Below are 22,230 nucleotides of genomic sequence, written 5' to 3' on the forward strand. Positions count from 1 at the left end.
CTGCCTTATGGCATCTAGAGGTCCTCTGATGGTTCACTGCACATTTAGAGAAAAACAAAGGTTTTGCCTTGTGTGTATAAGATGCTATTGGCCAGACATTCTTCTCTATCAGCTGTCAGAGAGCATTTCCCCTGGTCCACCATTCTTTTTAATAAAGTAATCTCCATCTTGGAGTCCAAGAGGTAAGCAACCTTATGGGATGTTGTATTTCTAATTGTTCTGTCAGCTCCTTCACTTAATTATGTCCAATCAATCTCCAATGGGAGGAAGACGGCCAACTATGCTAGTGTGTGTGTGTGTGTGTGTGTGTGTGTGTGTGTGTGTGTGTGTGTGTGTGTGTGTGTGTGTGTGTGTGTGTGTGTGTTTCTGTGTACGCCTGTTTGGACATATCTGCCAAGTGTCACATCAGGGGAGCATTTGGAGGATGAAGAGTTCTCTTATTAGGTCACAAATGATCACAAGTGACCTTTCATTCTTCTCCGATGCCCATGGCTCAACATAATAAAATCAACTCGCATCAGTCAGGATTCCCATGGTGTGAAAAATCATATGGCAACTGACATGCCAAGCTCTCATCAGTGGCCATGCGAAGACTGCAGTGTCCTGTAGTCAACATGGCAGGAGGGGTTTTATTTGGAGGGAAAACTATTGGCCTCATACTGTAATTAGAGCTTTGGCTGAATTGTGCTGCACTGCCCATCCCATATGCTTCTCTATTTCTAATGTAGTTTTGAGCATGATTGCACCAGATGAGTTTTTGTGCAGACTTGCACGCACATAGAAAATGCATACTGTACGTTTATTAGAGAGCAGTAACAGGTGTTTACATGTGCCTGATGGCACTTTGCCACACCACCCGCCATCTTGGCAGCCACTGAACCTCCCTTCCTATAATCGCTGGCTCTCAGCACCTCTAATTAATTTACTTAGCTCGACAAAGTGGTGCATTACAGGACAGCCTACATGTCTAAGCTCTAACAAGCCTGACTTGACAGCATCGTGTTTGTTTAACTATTTAGGCACGTTATCAGTGTAAATTATGCTATCTTATAAACGTCCTCCCACCTAAACTGATTTAATAAGACATTGTATTCGGTGTGATGGTGGCAGTCTGTGGAGACAACACCAGCATGGCCACATGAGGAAATAGGATATGGTCAGAGGACAGACAATGTTCAATCTTGCATACTACATGTGTGTGTGTGTGTGTGTGTGTGTGTGTGTGTGTGTGTGGGGGGGGGGGGGGTGTGGGTATGTAAGTGTGTGGGTTGTAGCTGCTCTCAGTAAAAGGGTGGAGGACCATATCCCCTTAACATCAGACACGACAGGCTGACACCCACTCGCCCACCCTTTTTCCATTTCAGATGCAAAGCCAGTGAGCACTGCATGCATATAGTCACAGTGGCAATCTCATCTATGTCCAATCTGTCATGCCACTGCTTTTCATTATTCTTATTTGGAGATAGGGAGTCATATTTTATAGACACTTGAGCTGCCGAGCGCGGCCGGCTGCTCTCTGGCCAGGCAGACGTGCCACTCTCTCTCCACATGAATCTAGGTCAAGGCGAAAGAGAGAGGCAGGGAGATAGATGGATGGATGGATGGATGGATAGATGGATGGATGGACAGATAGAAAAAAAGCTTTCAGCATATCTGAGAGGCAAATGAACTGCAGACATTTTTTTTTAAAACTTCTATCCTATCACAATAGGCCAAGAAAAAGCTTATGGTAGGTTTCTGTTCCTTATCCTATCTTCCATCCCCTGTCACTTCTCCATATGTTTCCCATCTCTATCTCTATCTTCTCATCTTCTCTATCTTGTTCTTATTCTCTCCTCCACCACCCTCTCACCTGAATTGCTTAGACACACATCATGCTGCAAATGTTCGCCATATAAGATGGTAAACATGCAGATGTCCAAAGCTGGCTCACTACGAAAAAAAAAGATTGAGGTTGTTGCAGTGGCTGTGCTGTCAGATCAGTCAACTGGCTGCATCCCGTCACGCTGTGCTGAAATAATTCCGCCATGGCTGCACAGAGCATGTGCGCTTTACATATATACATATATCATTCACACATATGCTTTTCAGTATACACGCACATATATACATACATGTGTGTGTGTGTGTGTGTGTGTGTGTGTGTGTGTGTGTGTGTGTGTGTGTGTGTGTGTGCACTGAATCCAGATGTCACAGCAGTCTCTTATTCAGTGGCTGTCATTGAAGCAGCAGAAGAAGTGGGGGTAGGGTTAAGGTGACCTGTTTTAAATATAGACTTGGTTATGACGACATACCACGCTTTCAACTTACACAGTAAAACACATTTGCCTATAAGACTTTTAAGCTTTCTTTATTTTCATTTAACCATAACGTTGCATAGCCAGGGAGATATACAATAAAACATCTTCAGTTAAAAAATTGTGCAATCAACTGTGACAGAACAAATGGAGGAAAAATGCAACATTGCATATGTAATCCCATATAACCCATAAACAGGGCTATTAACAATCACCTGCCTGATTTCTTGTATGCCTGCACACATATGCCAAGATCATCCAAAATAATGTTACATAATGATGCATAATGCAGATATTTACAAAAATTCTATTGTTGCTGTTTTTCCCAGGTTCACAGACATATTAAATATACGATCAGTACTTTATCTGACCCCACCTACATGTGTAATGTTTGCCCAACCTCAGGACTGTACTGAAACATGCTCAGAGATAACCAATGCACTCATACCAAAGACAGTAGCAATATTACTCATGTGGCATCAAATACATTCATGAGGCCTGTGGAGCAGAATTTTGAAATGGGTCCATGAGGAAGAGATGAGTGGTCCTTTTTGGTACACATTAGCCACAAAACCTCTAGTTATCTAGTTTACTGAAAATGTGAACTATTCAAACCTCTAAGGGCAGAACCAATATGCCAGGGAGAGATGACTGTTGCTTACTGTATACGGAATAAAATAACATAGCACAGAAAAAATTCTTACAAATAAACTAATAGATCAAATAGAGAGCAGTGTGTAACTACATAAATGCTAACAAGGGAAAAATCACTCAAAGCTAACAGACTCTGTAATGTTCTATAAAAAAGTGCATGTAATATAGAATATAGACTGCAGGTCACTTGTAGTCTTAACGTCTCTAATTTAACTTTTTTTCAGTGTTTGTATTAAAACCATGCTCTAGTTTTTATCTAAACCAGAACAAGACTTAATAAAGAAATTGAAATAAATAAATCAATGTTTTCTGACTACTTTCATTACCAGTAATACTACCTTGGCTGGATTCTATCAGTATATATATCTGCTTCAGTTCCATCTTCAGCCAGAAACTTCTCAAATTTCAAGCTGAATGAAATGCTCTATTCGGTAACCATCAGACTCCAGTTCAGGTTCATAAAATAGCTGCATATTCTTACTGTTTTTCACAAATAAGAGGAATAACTGATGAGCTCTTGAATCAATTGTTCTTGGAATTCGCCTTCAGCCTGACCATACAAGCGGTGAGGCTAGAGTGTGACAGGAACATGTATTAACCACATGTCGTGTTTCAGCTCTATGATAAGATGAGGAGCTGTCAGCTTCCATACACTTGTCTATCACCATGTTTGACACATAACAGTAATTAAGCCAAATAATCATCCTGAAAAGATAGTTGTGCATTAGTGCTAGTAGAGTGCATTCTCTGGAGCGTCAACATTGTGGAACTAGTCTGTAGCATTTAGCACTGCTGGAAGAAGAGAGAAAGAGAGAAAGAGCTTCACACATACACACACACATATACACTGATGGAGACTGGCAGGCTACACTGGATGATGGTGACAGGCGGCTCACTCTGGGTGGTTTTGGGAACAGCATTTGTGGTGAGTGACATTGCAGCCCTCTACTCCAGCACTCTTCTCCTCACTCCCTGCTGGAAGTTTAAAAGAGGGACTCATCTTCATAAGAGCTCTCCTAATGAAGCCAGAACAAGCTGTTGATTAGGACCACGGATAGAACCCATCGCCTGATGCAGCATCACTCTCAGCAGCCTGGCTACATTAGGAGATTGTCATTAGGCTTTAATGCCTTCATTCTGGTAAACTAGGCATTTTGTTGTGGCACGAGCTGGAAAAGAGCTGAGTTGCATTCGCTTTCATGCTTTTACCCATTCTATCATTAATCTACAGTAAAGCTGGTAGAAGTACAACAGTTATTATAGTAATACACCAAACATTTTATTGAAAAAGTAGAAGTTTCAAATTCCTAAATCAAGAAACAGTGCAAATGATTTTAATTAGAAAGTATAAAGTAAGAACAATTCATATTACAATTCATAACACAATGAGGGTAAATTAGTACACCTTACAGCTGACAAAGGCAGAATAAATTCATGCAAATAGGAATAAAGCAAATTATAGCTATACATTGTAGAAATTGAAACTAGTTTTTTCAGCATTAACAACCAGTTTGTATTGACAGTAAAACTGAACTGACTAGTTTATATTAAAATGGCGGATTGTCAGGCGAAAAGAACGTGCAGAAGTGAAATGAAGAAGTGAAATCCATGAAGGTTTTCAATGAAAAAACACAACAGGGCAAAGCAGAAAACAGCAAACCGCCCAGAAAAGCCAGGTAAACTAATCAAGGTGAAAGCTGTATATATACTGTAGTAACCAAACACACAGAGTCTGGTAAGCAACGAAAAACCAAACAAAGATGCTTGGGTAGTCCAACTGTGTTCTTTAGCCTAAGCTGTAGAACGGACACTGAGCTGGTGAAGGGACGGGGTTTATGTAGTGTGAGAACCGATGAGGGCCAGTTGTAGCTGATCAGTAAGTGGGAGAGCTGCTTGGAGTGATAGGTGGAGGTGTGGCTGGTGGATCCCTGACACGGATATAGATTTATATATATATATATATATATATATATATATATATATATATATATATATATATATATATATATATATATATATATATATGTGTGTGTGTGTGTGTTGGGGGGATTTTTTATTTCAATATGATTGTTTGATCTTACATATCTCTGGTTGAATAATTATTAATATTACTATATTTTAAGGTTAATAATTATAAAACAAACAAATATATCAGTAGATTAATGGATTGGATGTGATAGTGATGATAATATTGGCTGATGATAAATGGTTCACTTTATGTTTTATATAATTATTTTTTTAATATTTAGGAGGTATAGTGGTGCAGGGGGTATTTTTGCTGCACCGAGCTGCACCTCTGGCAATTATTTGTTTCACATTCCCCCATTGTCCAAGTGTTTTTCCTTTGGGTTCTCTGGTTTCTTTCACCTTACAAATACATGCAAGTATGCTGACTGGCTATAAATTGTGTGAATGTATGTGTAGACGGGAACGTTTCTGACAATGCCCCATGGACAGACTTACATATATAAATGACAAACTATCCAATAGGTATATTAAAAAATCTACAAATTTATAATTTTCTTTTCTGTTAGATGTCATTATTCTTCACTTAAAAAAATCTATAAATAATCAATTAAAGCCTAGATTAGCACATGAATGAAGTCATTATATATTTCTCACCTCTTGCTAATGATATACTCTGTGCATTCTATTATCTTTGGTAAAGAGTAGACCAGATACCAGGGTGCATTTCCTGCTTAAATTACACAGGACACAATATGCATCCTCTTGACTCTGATTCCATTAACTCAATAACGAAGGACACAATGTAGCGAGCACTCCAGTTTGTTAGCCAAGAGAAGGAATACAGGTGCAGGGTCAGTAGACTGAACTGAAACATACATTACTGTACTATAAACTGAATCAGTATGCTCTTCATATACTTGTCAGGGAGAAATGATTCCTGTTCAGTAGATGTGATAATGCAGTGAATTTGAATGTAGAAATCCCCTCTTAAATTCCAAATTTATAAAAAAACACTTATATCAAAAATATTATGTCTATGATCCCTAAAATTTTATTGTATTAAATCAAGGATTAAAAATTCAAATCTCTCTCTTTCCCTCTCTCTCTCTATCTCTCCCTGCACATATTTCCCTCTCCCAACAGGTTGGGACTGGCACTGTCACCATTTTCCCCTGCAATCACTTGCCCTCTCTTGATGCCTTCATCGCTCTCCTGTCCATCCTCTCCATCCCTGTCTCCCTCCCTCCTTTCTCTCCATTCCTTGGCCTGTCATCAATCTTGCTAAAATGACAGCCGACAGATGTTAGCCTTTGCAAAGATCAAATCCGTGGCTGGAGGGCTGCTCACTGTGGAGCATGCTAGTCACCGGGAAGACGCAGGGCCGCAGCCATGGCATCTTTCCTCTTGGTTCTCTCTCTCTCTCTCTCTCTCTCTCTCTCTCTCTCTCTCTCTCTCTCTCTCTCTCTCTCTCTCTCTCTCTCCCTCTCCCTCTTATACACATAGACCCACTCTTTTTCATTCAGCAGTGACATGCAGTACTGATGGCTAAATATGATGTGACATAAGGCCAGGGCACAGGAGGGAGGGGTTGTAGGGTGAAAGGACAGTCAGCATGGGAAGGGTGGAGGGCACCCTACACAAACACACACACACACACACACACACACACACACACACACACACACACACACACACACACACACACACACACACACATGATGTAGTAAACCACAATCCTACACTCACTGACCAACTAATATCGATGATATTATCCGTGCTTGATGTATTTCCATATAATGCACCTGCCTGTCTTTATTTAGCTGCTTCAGGGTAGCCTGCATGTTTACTTTTGCGAAGCTCTTCGTCACCGATCCAATTTGAGCTCTAATGACTTATGCAGCAGGAGAGGTGAAGGGATGGCAGTGTCCCTGCTGGCCATCGTCCCTTATCTCAGTCTGTGCCAGCTGCACTGTGCCTCAGTGTGTGTGTGAGCATGTTCTCTCTCTCTCTCTCTCTCTCTCTCTCTCTCTCTCTCTCTCTCTCTCTCTCTCTCTCTCTCATTCTGTCCTACACACATTTTGCCCACAAAGCATCACAGCATATCCAAAGTAATGCAAGCCTTATGCATTGAGATGTAGATATTGTAAGTAGTTTGACTGAGGCCGGATAATGCTGAGCTAACGGTATTGCCTCACACTCATCTCTCACTGCAATACAATAGCTGTATATTAAGGCTTATGATTGATTCTCCACTTCCATAATCTGCTTCGGCTCCATTGTTGGTGTGCGCATGAACCCTGACTACGATTCATATAGTTTTATGATCCAAAACTCTGCCTTCCATCTTGACATAACCACTGTCTGGAAAATCTTACAGCAGAGAAACCCTAGCCTGGTCTTTTTTTCTAAAGAAAAAAAATTCTGCCACACATCATTGCGTGCAATAACACACACATGAACACACACAAAAAAGTTTCCTGTTAACAGGGTGGCAGGTCATAGATCTCACAGTTGTAAGGGACACATCATCACCTAAACAATACAGAAGGACTTGGTATATCAAATGGACATCTTTTTACACTCACACACCAAAAAGAAGAAGAATAAAAAGTCGAAAAAACAGACACAAGTGCACTTTGTGGTTTGGTTAGCAAGTCAGGACAGGACAGATGAGAAATAGCATAGGAATGTGGAAGGCCACAACTCTCCACTGGTTATGAATCTAGACAGAACAACAAAGTGGAGTTCATTGTTAGGGTGCAGAACCCAATACTTTTCGACATTTGTCTGTGTCTCGATTTTCATCCCGCCTATGTCTATGAGTAAGTATGGGGTTTTGATGTCTTGAGTAGTTGAAATATGAAAAGAAGAACCATTTTCCCAGCAGATGTCACTAACAGGCAGTGGTGGTGTGTGACACATAATGGAACCATGATATGCACACAAGCACACACACACACACACACACACACACACACACACACACACACACACACACACACACACACACACACACACACACACACACACACACAGAGTCTATAAACATGGGCAACTTCAGAAGGCAGTAATGTGGGTATAAATTAAACCGGCTATTTCTCCATTAAAATTAGCAATTTGTACACACCCTTTAACCACATAACACCGACACATGAGACACGGTGCACAGTCACCGCAATAGCCTGAAAACCCATATCATATATCCCCCTTCAAGTGAAGCACCATTGCAAATCAATACAATGTTTTTCTGTCTGATCACCTTTTATCCTATGATGAACATTTCAATCCTGTTGGGAGTGGTCTCTTCCAAGATAATTCTGCCCCATCCACAGGACACATTAAACTCTTCAATGGGAATGTAAATATTGTATGAAATCTACTATGATCCTTTTTGGACGATGTTAAAGTGATGTGACGGACAGCGTTCTTCACTACGGTGAAACACCAACTGAGGGAATATCTTTAGGTTATTAGTCCTCCTTCCAGGATATTTCCAGGAAATCATCACTAAAATGTTTTGGTGCCTCAGGAGGACTGAACACTTTTACTAACCTATAAAACACTTTACAACACTTAATTAATGGTAATACTTTAGTCGTGTCTAGTTATCAGGATTAGATTAGGATACACACACATACACACATACAGAAAAATTTCACATGGCTTTGTTGTTGTGGTTTTTTAGTTTTAAATATATTTGTGAAAGGAATCTAGTTTTGCCAGTGGTCATAAAGCATGTCACATGTAACTGTTCTCTTCTGCTATGTATTGAACCACATGGGGAAAGTCCTGGTGATACATGAGTGAGGAAGGTTAGTCCAAGTTCAGGACAGGAAAGGAAAGGAGAGACACATGGGACTAAATATTGATTGAGTTTTGACATTGATTAAACTCCCCTTGATTCACAATGACTGGCCACTACTTGCATGCATATAGATCCTCATGTGTCCCACAATAGAGCCAGTCTTTCTCTCTTTCTCTCCCCCTCAGTCTGCATTTCTTCCTCACTCTAGGAGATTAGTTCACTCTTCCTCCATCCTTAACTCCTTTGTTTATTGTTATACTTTTCTGTGTGTGATTGTCATCCATGCATGGGCATTGGTCCGGCAGTGCCATTGTTTTTATTGTCGTTCTTTTTTCTTTCATTTTGATCCGTTGTCTATAACATTCTTGTCTGTTACTCAGGACATGTCACTCCAGCAGTAGATCCATTCATTGCACAGTACGGTATTGTGTTAATTATGGCATATAATCATAAACTCTCTTTCTCGCCGTGACCTGAAGGAGGGTGTGCGTATATGAATGTTTGCGTTGAGCTGGGTTAATGAGTGTCCGTGAGGGAAAGAAAACAGGAGGGGTGACGAGGGCCAGACAAGTTCAAGGGCAGAGGCACAGAACACAGACACATAAACATGGTTGATGGTATGTGAGCTATAAAGACATCATGGTTAGAATGGGGCAGGCTGTACAATAAACAGCCCCCATTACCTGCTTTGTTTATATAGTTAAAGAATCCACTGTAAAATCTCCCTGTAGTGTATGCAGTGTTTAACCTCCAGGAGGACAGCTGAGGGAAATGGGGGCCTAAGAGTTAAGTCACGAAAAGGCAGATCTTCCACCACACACTTGAACGAAGACTAGAAACAAAACGCAAGGTGTCACTAATAACTTTCACTAGCTAATTGCCTATACAGATACATTGCTTGGGGTTTGTTGACTAAAATGAAGGAAAAGGGAAAAAAAATGTCTGTGTTTAAATCATATCTTGAAGAAGTTGTGAAGGCCGAGTTCAGCAAATCCATGTTGTCTCTTCCAGTGAGAAAGCACAGACACTGAAACACACACACACTCTTTGTCAGTCTCATGTTTCTAACACACAACATGCCTCATGGACACAGAGAGTCAGTCGGTGTTCTGATTTACATTTCTATACACTTGACCCATCACAGTGGCCATTATACATTAATCTCACACACATGCACACACAAGCGTGTCAGATTGGACTACGGATAACTCTGAAAACCAGTTAAGTGCGACAGCCTTGTTTTGCTGCACCTATTTTGGCTCATTTAAGACAGATGAGTCCAGTCTTATTGAAGGACAATAAGCAGGACCCTCACCCACTCTCTCGCTCTCTAACTCTAAGTAAGTACTCAGTATATTGTCTGTATTGATCGATGAAGGCAGAGCTTGCTAATAGAAAAGAACAGTGAATATAGAGGGGGTGCAATACATGAAGATACAAATATACCAAGATATCCCTTAGTGGCACACCTTTATAGTCATAAACTTGGGAAAGAAAGAAATTGTGCCCTTTTTCTCAATAGAGTAGCCACAGAGATACAGAGCAAGGTGGTGCTCTGTACCACTGAATCACTGTTATTCTACTGACCTGTGTGGAGTTTTTTCCACATAGTCACAGCTCTAAGAAGCCTTTTTCTTTGATTGCTGTTTTCTGATCAGTTCCAATTGCTACTCATAACAACTGATAAGATTCCAGGTATGTTAAGAGGTCACTGATGTGAATATCTATAATAATTACTTCCTTAATGTCTGTTATTACCATCACTTTAATCATATGGCAATGTGAATGCAGACTATGAAATCAGAAACGCCAACATTACACGGTCAGGGTGTGCTTTTTTCTTCTCCAGTGTAAGTTAATAAGTGTCCAGTGTGTACACTAATAAGGTGTCAGGGTTCATTATAGATTTCTTCTCCCTCTTGCTTGCTCGCAGCTGCCCTTTCTTCACGTATGGTCCCCCCCCCCCCCCATCAAGATGGTTGCCATGCCAGCCAGGGAGATTTGCATATGTGTTATCTATTTAAATAAATTCTCATGGTTTATAACCACTATAATGCGTCTTAGCCGGGCCCAGCTCATTGCTAATTTATAGCCAGTCTAGTGTGTCTGCGGCTGATGACACCACATGAAGCATGGAGTCTAGACGACATTGAGCCCACTGTCCATGGGGTAATTGTTTTATGCAAATGAAAAAATCCAAGGGTGACATGTTCATTGCGCATCCGTGTAATTTGATTGAGGTGTGCTGTGACTCCTGGCAGCTGATTCTGCCCTCTTTTTTGATTATTACTACTGCTGATTTTGGGGAGCATGGTGATGGACTGCTGAATGGTTTTATGAGATGGAACAATTCTGATATTAGGTCTGAGCAGTATAACTTGCCACAAAGCACAAATATATACCGAAAACTTCTCATACTATATTCATAGTTTGATGGATTTATTCATGTTGCATGTTTTTGGTTCACGTTTGCCAAATGATCTTGCTGTATTCGCACATGCAGATTTTATGTATTGAACCAAAATGTATTGTAATAGTCACGCTGGGTTCCATGCAGCGGCACAGCGGGCAAGCTGTGCTCTGTAAACCCTTTTGCTGAATGCCCTCAGGGCAGAGCTGAAGCAGAGTGTCATGTGACATGATGCCAGAGGTAGAGTGGTCAATGGCAGCAGACCAGTGAATTACCCGATCTCTTATAGCATTGTCACTATGGCAAAGCCATAAAACTGTTTATTCTCGTGTGTTCCATTTTCACGTCTGAAAATCCAAAAACTCAGTTCATGCTAAGTAGAGGGTAGAGCAGGGGCTGTTGGGAGGGGTGACCTCATTCTCCTGGGAGAGGTGACGAACGACAGACCTCCTCGGTGCCTCGCCGTGACCTTTCCTGCTGCCCTGCTCTGCATATGCAGTACACAAATAATAGCCCCTTTAATTATCAGAGTAACCATCATGCCACGGCAGGACAGGAAATCATAAATCTTCCCGAAGAGTACAAAACACTAGCGGCTATGAAGAAAAGGCCCAAATGTCTCTCTCTCTGATGAAGACCCCATGCTTGATCTTATGATCCAAAATCCTGATGCATGGTTTGGGCAAAACATTTTTAGAACTCTCTTTTACTAACTCTGTCTCCATCACTTTTACTCTGCCTTGGCCATACAATTCTTATTATCTGTGACTTTATTTCTGGCTCTCTCTTCACATGAGCACACACAAAGTCAGAGAGACAGACATGATGGGACATAAAGTATGACACTAAACCTCTCTGTGTCATGGGAGCACCAAGGGCCCACCAGGCTCTGTGAGTTTACAATACAAGCCAAACTACTCCAAGCTGGATTGTTATTATTATTATTATTATTATTTATTATTATTATTATTATTATTATTATTATTATTATTATTATTATTATTATTATTATAGGGGACAATGTAAAAGCTGGAAATCAATGCACAACTGCTCAGCATTTATTACTGCTAGAAGAAGAAAAAGAAGAAATTATTATTATTATTATTATCAAAGGAATAAGTGTGCAACCTGTCACTAGTATAAATAACAACTATTAAATTAGCGGTAAAGCAGTAATTTGTTTCCTGTTAGTAATACATACACAGTGTCTTCATTAGGCATTTAACAACATGTTCTATATCTCTGGGGGCCAATTCTAACTGGTCTATATGAAATCCAGGCAGAATACTAAGGCGCACATGGGGCAAGCACACACACACACACGCACACACACACACACACACACACACACACACACACACACACACACACACACACACACACACACACACATGCAGACACACACACATAACCCACACAGATCCAGAGACAGTAGCATTTTACTCTGGAGTAGCATTTTACCTCTGTGGCCTCTCAACAATTGCTTCCAGCACAAACATATATTGCACTTTCTTTCTTTCTTTCTTTCTTTCTTTCTTTCTTTCTCTCTCTTTCTCTCTCTCTCTCTCTCTCTCTCTCTCTCTCTCTCTCTCTCTCTCTCTCTCTCTCTCTCTGTCTCTGTCTAACACACAATACACATACACACATACACACACAGACACTCACAGAGCACTTCCACTTGCGTTATCTGGCAAAAAATCAGAGGGGAGAGAAACGTTGCAGTCCAAGTTTTAAATTTAATTTCATGCTGGATTTGCAGTGCTCATCTGAATTGCATGTGAGCTGATTGTAATGGGCTTCACTTCACGGCCCCTGGAGAGACAGAGCACAGCTCCACTGCCCATGACAGCATCTATGCAGCTTCTGAAACACCCGGGGTGTGCGTGTGTTTGTGTCTGTGTGTGTGTGTGTGTGTGTGTGTGTGTGTGTGTGTGTGTGTGTGTGTGTGTGTGTGTGTGTGTGTGAGAGAGACACGAGGGGGCTGGGGTCATTTCTCACAAGGTCATGGTCAGGCCTTCCTCTAACCAGCTGACCCAGACAGTTCACCCTATTCAGCCCAGTGTACACAACCACCGATGCTGCCATTCCTGCACAGAGAGTGCAAAAGGGCATGTTTCCCACCCCTCACCCGAGCAAGCGACACATAATCACACTACAAGCATATAGATTCTGTTTAAACCCTGTGTTTAGCCTGATCATAGACTTATAGATCACCTCAGACATGTCTGCACTTTGCAATCAAGAGGAAGGATTTAATTAATTAACATATCAGTAGCTTGTACTTGTTTATCTAGTACAGGCTCAAGGTGGAACTAGGACCTTCCTCTAAATAACATTAAATCTTACATCAAAAGTTTAGTTTATTATATAAATTTATACATGACTTTAATTTTTTGTTTGCTGATTGAAGCATTATTTGACAAGTTTAAGGAGGTAATGTTAGCTGCTTAGCTAAGCCTTTAGCTAAATTAGAAAGCCATATATATATATATATATATATATATATATATATATATATATATATATATATATATATATATATATATATATATATATATATGTGTATATATTTATATATAAATTTATTTATAGATTAGCCATATATATGAGTTGTTCTTATCAAACTTAAAAAAAAAAATAACCCTGTCTATTTTCTTTATGCAGTTGACCAATATATTTAAGCTAATTTGGCAATGCAACCACAATGCTACTGGAAAGCATAATATCTGAACGTGTTAGGCTAATCTATAGGCTAAACAAAAGAGGGCTTAACTATACCATTTCTTTTCACTGGTGTTGTATACCCAGGTGTAGCTACTAATATGTACAGTTCATTTTATCTACAGAGGTGTATATGGTGTAACTTTAGTGTAAGTTATGCACAAAAAAGGTAACTAAAGTCCATTTATTTAAGCAATCTATATCTTTTTAAAGTGAAATGTACATGGTCCCTGGTGACAAACAGATGAGAGTATACTTGTGTGTACAGTTCTGATATATAGCAACCACCATTAATGTGGAGCTGATCCTTCCAGAACAAACAATATTTTGAATAAAGTATGGGACAGCTTTCTTTGATTGCATCTTTGTTTGATTTCTGTTCCAAACCCCCAGTAGTTGTGGCTTTACCAGTATCCGTACCTTGGGCATATCTGAGAGTGCACACAGCAGAACTAAGAGCACAAGGGGCAGCCGGACATTTTAAGTGAGCAGGACAGAAAGACAATAAACAGAGATAGCAGGCATGGTTCGAGCAGAGAGTGAGAGGGGATAGAGGGAGCACGTGGAGTGGCTGGCTGCTGAGTGACAGGGATGAATAGCAGGTCTGTGGGGCGGAGCGGCCTGGCCTCTTGCTGACCCTGCTCTGGCCAGTGTGGGGATTCAACAGCATAGAGTAAACACACTGCTGGCCTTGTCAGAGATGAGGCCCCGGGGCTGGCTTTTATCACACACACATTAAACTCAGAACTGAAGACTACACTGCAAGACCCAGAAAGACAAACTTTCGTTTGACTCCTCTGAAACACTTAAGCTACTTTTAAGAGACATGTGATTGTGTGTCTGTGTGTGTCTGTGTGCGTACGTGTGTCTAGGTGTGTGGTTGTTATTGAATTTAATTTCTCTGTGTATATATGGGTCACATCCGAGATGCCTTTTTGGCACTACTACCTAAACTTATATTAATACAATAATATGTGTAAACAATGCTTAATATAATTTCATTCCTGTTTGCATTCAAAACTTCAATGTCTTTTACACATAATGTTAATGTGGTGACATTTGACTTTCAAAAAATATTTTCCTATTGAAAGTTTAACATCAAAAGCTCAGTCATGTTCAAAAGCCAAAAGGAGAAGAATATGCAACACACAATTACACATACGTTTAATCTAGGTTTATTCAGAACCCATAAGTCATCAAACTGTCAACCAGTAATCACTTTCAACCCTTCTGCATTTTTCAAACTAACTGTCCATTTCAGTTCTTTTTTCCCCCATCTACTGTCTAGACACCTTTACGGTAGAGTAAAGCACAGAGGCGGCCAATTACAGAGGTTACAAGTGGTACCGCAATTAAGGAAATGTACAGATCAGCAGAGTTCAAGGATTAAAAAAAAGGCTGTCAAAAACAGAGAGCCCTATAAAACTATGAGTCATAATTTTTGAACAGTAAAGTTGGTGCAAATGGCCATGTCAGTGATAAGGCAGCTGTTTATATGTGGTGCAGGCAAGAGCCTGTGTAAAATAATTTACTTGTGCTAACGGTAAACAGCATTACATTAAGGTGATTGTTTAACCCTTTCTTGTTGGGTTTATGACTCTCTGACAGCTCTGGGTGGTGCGAAACGAAGATTAAAAAAAAGCATTGCTGATCATGTGAGACATTTCAGAGGTTGCACGTTTGCACTCAGCGCCTGACCCTATTCACTTAGAAAGGCACATGTGTCACTGAGGAAAGGGTTTTTTAAACAGACCTTAAAAACACTGCCACTGTGGCTGGAAAAGCAGCCCTAACTTCTTTTCTGTTCACCTTACATTTTAAATGGTTTCCCAGGTACAGAATGTTTGCCTCAGCACTCACTTTGGCATCCCGCAGCGATAGTTGAGGAATGGAGAGTTGCCATGGAAGAGCTTTTCAACCCCTCTCTGAAGAGCTCTGCTAAATCCATTGACCTCTGCTGGACAAGGACTCTCTGTCTACACATATGTCCCTTCCTAGTCCTCTCCTATTCCAGGTAGAGCAGAAAAGAGGAGGGAGTCAAGAGGACAGTACGGTATCCAGGGAAAACTAGGAGGACAGGATGATGTATTTGGGAGGGTGGAACAGCTGTCCTGTTGGGTTAGAGAGCAGTAGAGCCTCAGAATTGTGGCCTCTTAAAGAGAAAAGGCTGGCCCCTGACCCACTCAGACTGAGCACAGATATAGACTGACAAACATGCTGTACACACACACATACACACAGCCCCAGGCTCTGGCCTGTAGTGGATTGATTAAGTTACAGTAAAGTAAAGGAGGGGGTGGTAGGGATGTGTTTATGTTGTATGAGTGAGTTCCTGTTCTTGCCAGGACACTCTCATCTGCTCTCTTGCCACGTCCTGCTCACCATTTAATCTATCGCCCTGTTCTGGTGCTAGTGTCAAAGGTCACAGGGCTCCATGGGTGGTGAGGCAGATGAGAACTGCCAGCAAGCCTTACAGTATCCGATAAAGGCCACAGTGCTGTGTTTATGCTTTCTTTGCAGCCATTTCCTTTTACCTGGTGTGGGTACTCCAGCAGTGTCACACAGCCTTTAGTGCTAGACCTTTTTTTTCCCTTCATTGTGTTAAAGAATGTGGTTTATTTATGTATAAGTGTGAGAGAGGACATGCCAGCTTGCCTGTCTTGGCTGCTGACACTAAGTGCAGGACAGTGGTGCTGACTAGCGCTCCCCCAAGACGGCTCATTAGAAAAAGTCTGTCTAGAAGAATGGACAGTAAAGTTTCGAGAGGTCACATCCCCGTCCTGCTCCACTCTACTGTAAACAAGCTGCAAAGGATAGTCCTGTTTTCACCTGACACTCTCTTATCTTATTAGGAACAAAGGATGCCCAGCTTTGTGCATCAACAGTCATAAAGAGAAGCTTATATGAGTCACTCTACATATACAGAGTGTTTTGTTTCATTCAATTAAAAGGAATCTTTTTACAAGCCTGTATAGATAATGCCTAATGTGGCTGATAGGTAATGTTCCATAATTATCTACACACAATTTAACATAAAGATCCATTATATTAGTTGGAGCTTCACCTTTAAAGTATGTGCTGCAGCTAAGTTTCTCCCAGCTAGAGATTCATTAGTTTTTGGCCTCTTGCTGTCTGTCTTCGTGTTTGCTGACTGCTTGTGGAAAAAGCCATTTAGCCCGTTGAATGTCAAGGTTAGTGTGCGCTGTCCTTGTCATCCGTCTCGGCGGCAGAAGGTCAGGGATAAGCTTTCCTCAAATGGGCAACGTCAAACAAAAGGGAGGCTGACTTAACTGGCCCAGAGAAAGAAGACCTTCTCTCTCAGTCGATAAACAATCCACTGGGCAAAGGCTCGCAGCAGCATTAACCCTTGCACTACTGTCCTTATGTTTGTGCATGTCAGAGACACAGAGAGAAAGGAGACAGTAGGGAAAGGATCATACCAAAAGAACAAAGACTATGTACACATACACATGCACTTATATAATCCACTCACATAATTTAGTCACCGTATAACCATTTGGCAAAGAAACAATTAAAAAAATAAAAAAATAAAGCAAGAGGGTGTTTGTTAGTGGAGATATTTCATTCTATCAGTTCGATCAGGTAGACAGACGTGTGTCTGTGGCACCTCTAATCCAAACAGGCATGAAAATGTCATCTCCCGCATGGTCCAAGCCTCATCGCACTGCAAGCCTACTTTTGAATCCCATTCAGCCAAAGGCACTTCTGCAGCAGAAGAGTCTAATAACAGCCAAAATGGCTGATACATGCTGGACAAATATGCAATGCCTTTCTGTCCTGTCACACAGGGGATATCACACATCAGCACTGACCAAATGCAGTCTCATCCTCACACACACACACACACACACACACACACACACACACACACACACACACACACACACACACACACACACACACTACACACAACCTCAGGTCTTTCACCCCCTTGGATCATCACATTTCCACATGAGCAGTGTCATTTAAAGTAATGAACGCTGAAGGGGGGGAAGCTACCAGGGTACTTCAAACACTCTCCCCTGTCTGTCTGTAACTGGGACGCGTTTCTGCGCTTCTTTAATGTGGAGGGTAATTAAGGTGGGAAAGAGCCCACAGACATGTAGGACCATTCTGCAGTCCCCATTGCACTCTGCATATTTGCTTATTTATTTTTTTATGACCTGGAGCTAGAGTGACCATTAGAATAAAATGGAAATGAGTTGCTCTGCTCTCTCACGGATAATGGGTAAAAAACAGATAGCGTCCTATTCTTGCCATGAATATGCTTCAATACGTTAGTTAAAACATATACTGTATGCTTGTTGACCATTCAATCTGAAATTAATATCTCACAGAGAAGGAAACATAAAGTGATGGACAGGCAGAAAAAGGTGTAGGAAGAGGTTAGTATATTACTGTGACAATCTGTGACTGAATTTGTAATGATGATTGCATTTTCCCACCATGTGGTTGCTTTAGTGTTCTATGGCTAACTTGGCAGGAACTGGTTGCTGGGGGTGCTATCGACAGGCCAAAGCAGTGGGTAGTGAGCTTGGGAGGAAGCCAAATATTTTTATTATTATTATTATTATTATTATTATTATTATTATTATTATTATTATTATTATAAGCTGTAGTAGTAGTTGTTGTAGTTGTAGTGGTAGTAGTTGTATAGTAGTAATATTAGTAGTGGGTTATCTGCTCATAGTGGTCTGCATTGGAATGGAATCCCATCTAGGGTGTACTTATAAGTGTTCCCAGTACAGGCTTCAGATCAGCAGATCAAAATGAAAGTGAGTGTGTAGGAGTAGTAGTTGAGTAGTAGTTTTTGCTGCAGTAGTAGCAGTAGCATTATTTATATTCCAAGGATTAGAGCTGTAATTGGGATGAGATCAGGTCAATCCCTGGTCTTATGAAAGACAAGTTTAAATCTGAACGCAAGATCAACTAGATGGTTCATTTGTGCATATGTTTTAAAGAAGAATTAAAAACATTGCATTTGGATCCTTCAGTGCTAATGAGGTTAATAATAGCAGTAGGACAAGTATATGTAACAACAACGCATATCTTCCCATTAAGATAACATTTTTAAAATAGCAAATATTTTTATCTAATTTAATCTAACATATTAACTTACTTATTTACTTATTTTGCAGATCTGTACTGCCAGTGGTGCTCCTAAAGCCATCAGTCTACACTGGTCTCAGTAATCTCCCCTATGTCACAGGCTTAGTCTCCCCATCTCTCTAATGGCATGTCAGTGTCCACCATGGCTGTAGTCATTTTAAACGGATGACTGCAATTCCAGCAGCGGTCACGTAGCAGTGTATTCCCAGTGTCACCTTGTCATTTGGAGACTGTTTGTGCAGTACTTCAGTAAAATCGAGAGACGTGTGCACTGTTCCCCATGAAAGATCTCGTTTTCCCCCTTCCACCACGAAGGTCTGAGCAAACACAACTCAGTCTCCTTCATTAGCCTTTCTCTTGCTCTCTGTCCAGACACTCCCTCTCCTCCCTTTCTCCTTCTTTTCTCTCTCCCACCCTCCCCTTAGCCCTTCACAAGGTTAATGTTTGCACAGATGAACTTAATTAAGTCTTTTTCAAATGACTTTGGCAGTTTGTGTGTTTTAGGTATTTAGGGAAGGGACAGGATTACTATGCTTGAAGACTGGGCCTAATGTGAAGCCCTGGGCCTTAGCTTCCTGTCTAAGCATAGAAGAAATTACTAAAAATATATCTTCTGTCAACTCTTAACATAGCCATTGCTAAGATAGTAAAATAATAGGCTATATTCAAATGAATGAGTGGTTATTTGGGCCTTTTGTTGAATGCTTTAAATGGCTGCCACCACAGCATGATTATGTGATAATAAAACTGGCAAAAGCTCAGCTTTTGTCAAGCAAACTGTCACACCAAAGTTACTTGTCAGCTGTAAGCCAGAGTCACCCACCAGTGGCCAACCATCACTACAAGTGTTTTCCTCTACTTCTGTTAATAGTTGAACACTGGGAGGAGACATTATTGATTGGCTGTTCCGTAAGATTTCAGTCAGTTAGCTAGTCAGAACATGGAAAGACAGGCCAAAGTGAGCAGCTCAAATAATTATATTTTCAAAACAACAATTCAAGACAACACATTTTTTCAAGCCATGAATTATTAAAACATAGCGAATGAAACATGATTGTATTCAGAGAAAATGAATCAGCAACAAAAATATGTGCTGTAAAGGTAAAACAGAGAATCGAGAACTCAACAGAGCTGTGCAATAAAGTTTGACTAGTACGCTATAATAATTAATATTAATGCGTGGTGTACTAATTTGACATTTTAGAATGAATACCTTACAGAATGTGCTAAATTGTTTTCACCATTCACTATTGCACCATGTAATTACAATTTGATTTAATTATAAAGAAAAGAAAAATACCCCAATGTGTTCACTTCCGGTACAACAATAAAGAACACACTTCAAATAATATAAGAAATAGAAATAATAAAAGCCCTATAGAAATAAACTTGACTTGACTTGACCCAAAAGATGCAGCAGTTACGAAGGCATGATCATGCTGAACTAGAAAGACTTCTATAACTGATTATAATACAATTCTCCAGGGCCTCTGACCATGAGATGGCCTTTTTGTGGCATGTTGCTCTCCTTTTTTTAAATGAGCAAATAAATAAAGCTTGCCTTAATGGTGACAGAGCTGGCCTGTAGAAGGATCACATGAAGGGCCTGAAACTAGTCACAAGGCTGCTCACACGAGGCAGGACCTTGCCTTTTAGTGTCCTTTTGAAGAATTAAAGTTTAGTCTTTGGCCTGACTACAATTTTCTATATTTTTTTTCTTGTCATGCTTTGCAGTTGATCTTTGACCTGCATGATGGAGAGCTTTAGGGCAGCAAGAGAAAGGTGTCGAGAGAGTGGCTTGTATAACTCCTCTTCACTGTAACCCAGTCCTGAGCTGCTCCTGAACTAACACACTTCTGACTGCTCAATAAGTTCTTATCACTGCCGTTGCCTTAGTGTGTTTTAGAATCACAGGCTGTTTTGTTCCCTTAATAAACTGCATTTTATGTGTCTTTTTCATTAGGGTAAATGGGATACAATTATCTTGGGTTTTATTTTATTCTTTTCTCTTTTGTCCACTGATTGTAAAATCACAGGCACCCGTATTTTGGCTGAAAAGGTTCGCTCGGTGGTAATTGTGTGTTATGATGGTTTTATGCTGATGGCTCTTGTTGTAATGAAAGTGTGCTGGTGAGGGGAGGTGGCTGAGCCGCTGGCCGTCTCTAATTGTTTGTTTGTGTTTATCGTTGCAGAAGTGAGAGAAGTCACAGGATGACACATGCCAGAAGAGGTTAAATGATCTGCCACTGGAACCGTGCATTAATTACAGCATCCAGGTGCTATTTTACACTTCCGCCCTCTTCCTCCCAAAGAATTGGCCAGGGATTTTTTTTTTCAACGCACCCTCAGATATGGGTTGATTTATCTTTCTTCAGAAAATAAACAGCAATTCTTTTGTAATGTCTGTAGGCTGGGTCATCTATCATGGTTAGTTATTCATATCTGAAATAAAGGATGTGTCTGCTTTATTCTTTTTGTCACACGTCTACATCTGGGTGAAGACAGAAGGAGGAGAACTATTATGCACGGGGTGGGAGGGATGTCCCTTTAAAATGTCTGGAGGGAGAGAAAAGGAGAGTGAGGGACAGAGGGGAGGGAGTGGGTGGTTTTGGGGTGTGTGTGTGTGTGTGTGTGTGTCTGCGAGGGTGATAGATGAGGGCAGGATCCCCTCAGATCAAAGTAGACAGACATGTCATGTTGCCCTCCATAATCAAACATCTCTACCTGCACGGGCTCTGTCCCACCACTGCATTCTGCCGTAAATCTCCTCCTTGTCACTTTCAAATTACAAAGATTTATTTGCATATGAACATGCCAAGTGCAAAAAAAGGTAAAGGAGCGAGAAGCGAGAAAAAAAGTCTCTTTATCTTTTTTTTTCTGACCCAACATGGCAGACACTGTTGGTGTGAACTTTATGCATATCCCTTTTGTGTAGAAGGAGAGTGGTGCTGGTGGCAGTCCCTGCAAAGGGAGAGAGAGAGCAACAATGGCATCGACAGCTCTTACAGCCCAATCTCATCTGTTCCAGCCTGTGCACTCCTCAAAAACCATTTAACTTTCATTAAACTGTGTTTGATATCAGCTGAAAGAGAGAAGCGCAGCTGACTTCACCGGTAACGCTCATCTGCTCTCATTCATGCCACTAAAGTTCGGTTTCTTTTTGTCCTCTCTCTCTCTCTCTCTCTCTCTCTCTCTCTCTCTCTCTCTCTCTCTCTCTCTCTCTCTCTCTCTCTCTCTGTATTTTT

At 40.8% G+C, this 22,230-nt stretch overlaps 1 long non-coding RNA gene across 2 annotated transcripts; it reads left to right on the top strand.

Moving 5' to 3' along the window:
• The first annotated feature begins 9,944 nt into the window (after positions 1-9,944).
• Positions 9,945-21,453, top strand: LOC310724967. 2 transcript variants are annotated; one of them, XR_014533222.1, is made up of 2 exons: positions 9,945-10,064; positions 21,178-21,453. It is a non-coding gene; the product is annotated as an uncharacterized lncRNA (long non-coding RNA). The 2 variants fall into 2 exon arrangements; XR_014533223.1 differs by lacking the exon at positions 9,945-10,064 and adding an exon at positions 19,777-20,778.
• Positions 21,454-22,230: the final 777 nt, after the last annotated feature.

This window comes from Silurus aristotelis (genome assembly GCF_946808225.1).
Source record: "Silurus aristotelis genome assembly, chromosome: 4".
Taxonomy (NCBI): Eukaryota; Metazoa; Chordata; class Actinopteri; order Siluriformes; family Siluridae; genus Silurus; species Silurus aristotelis.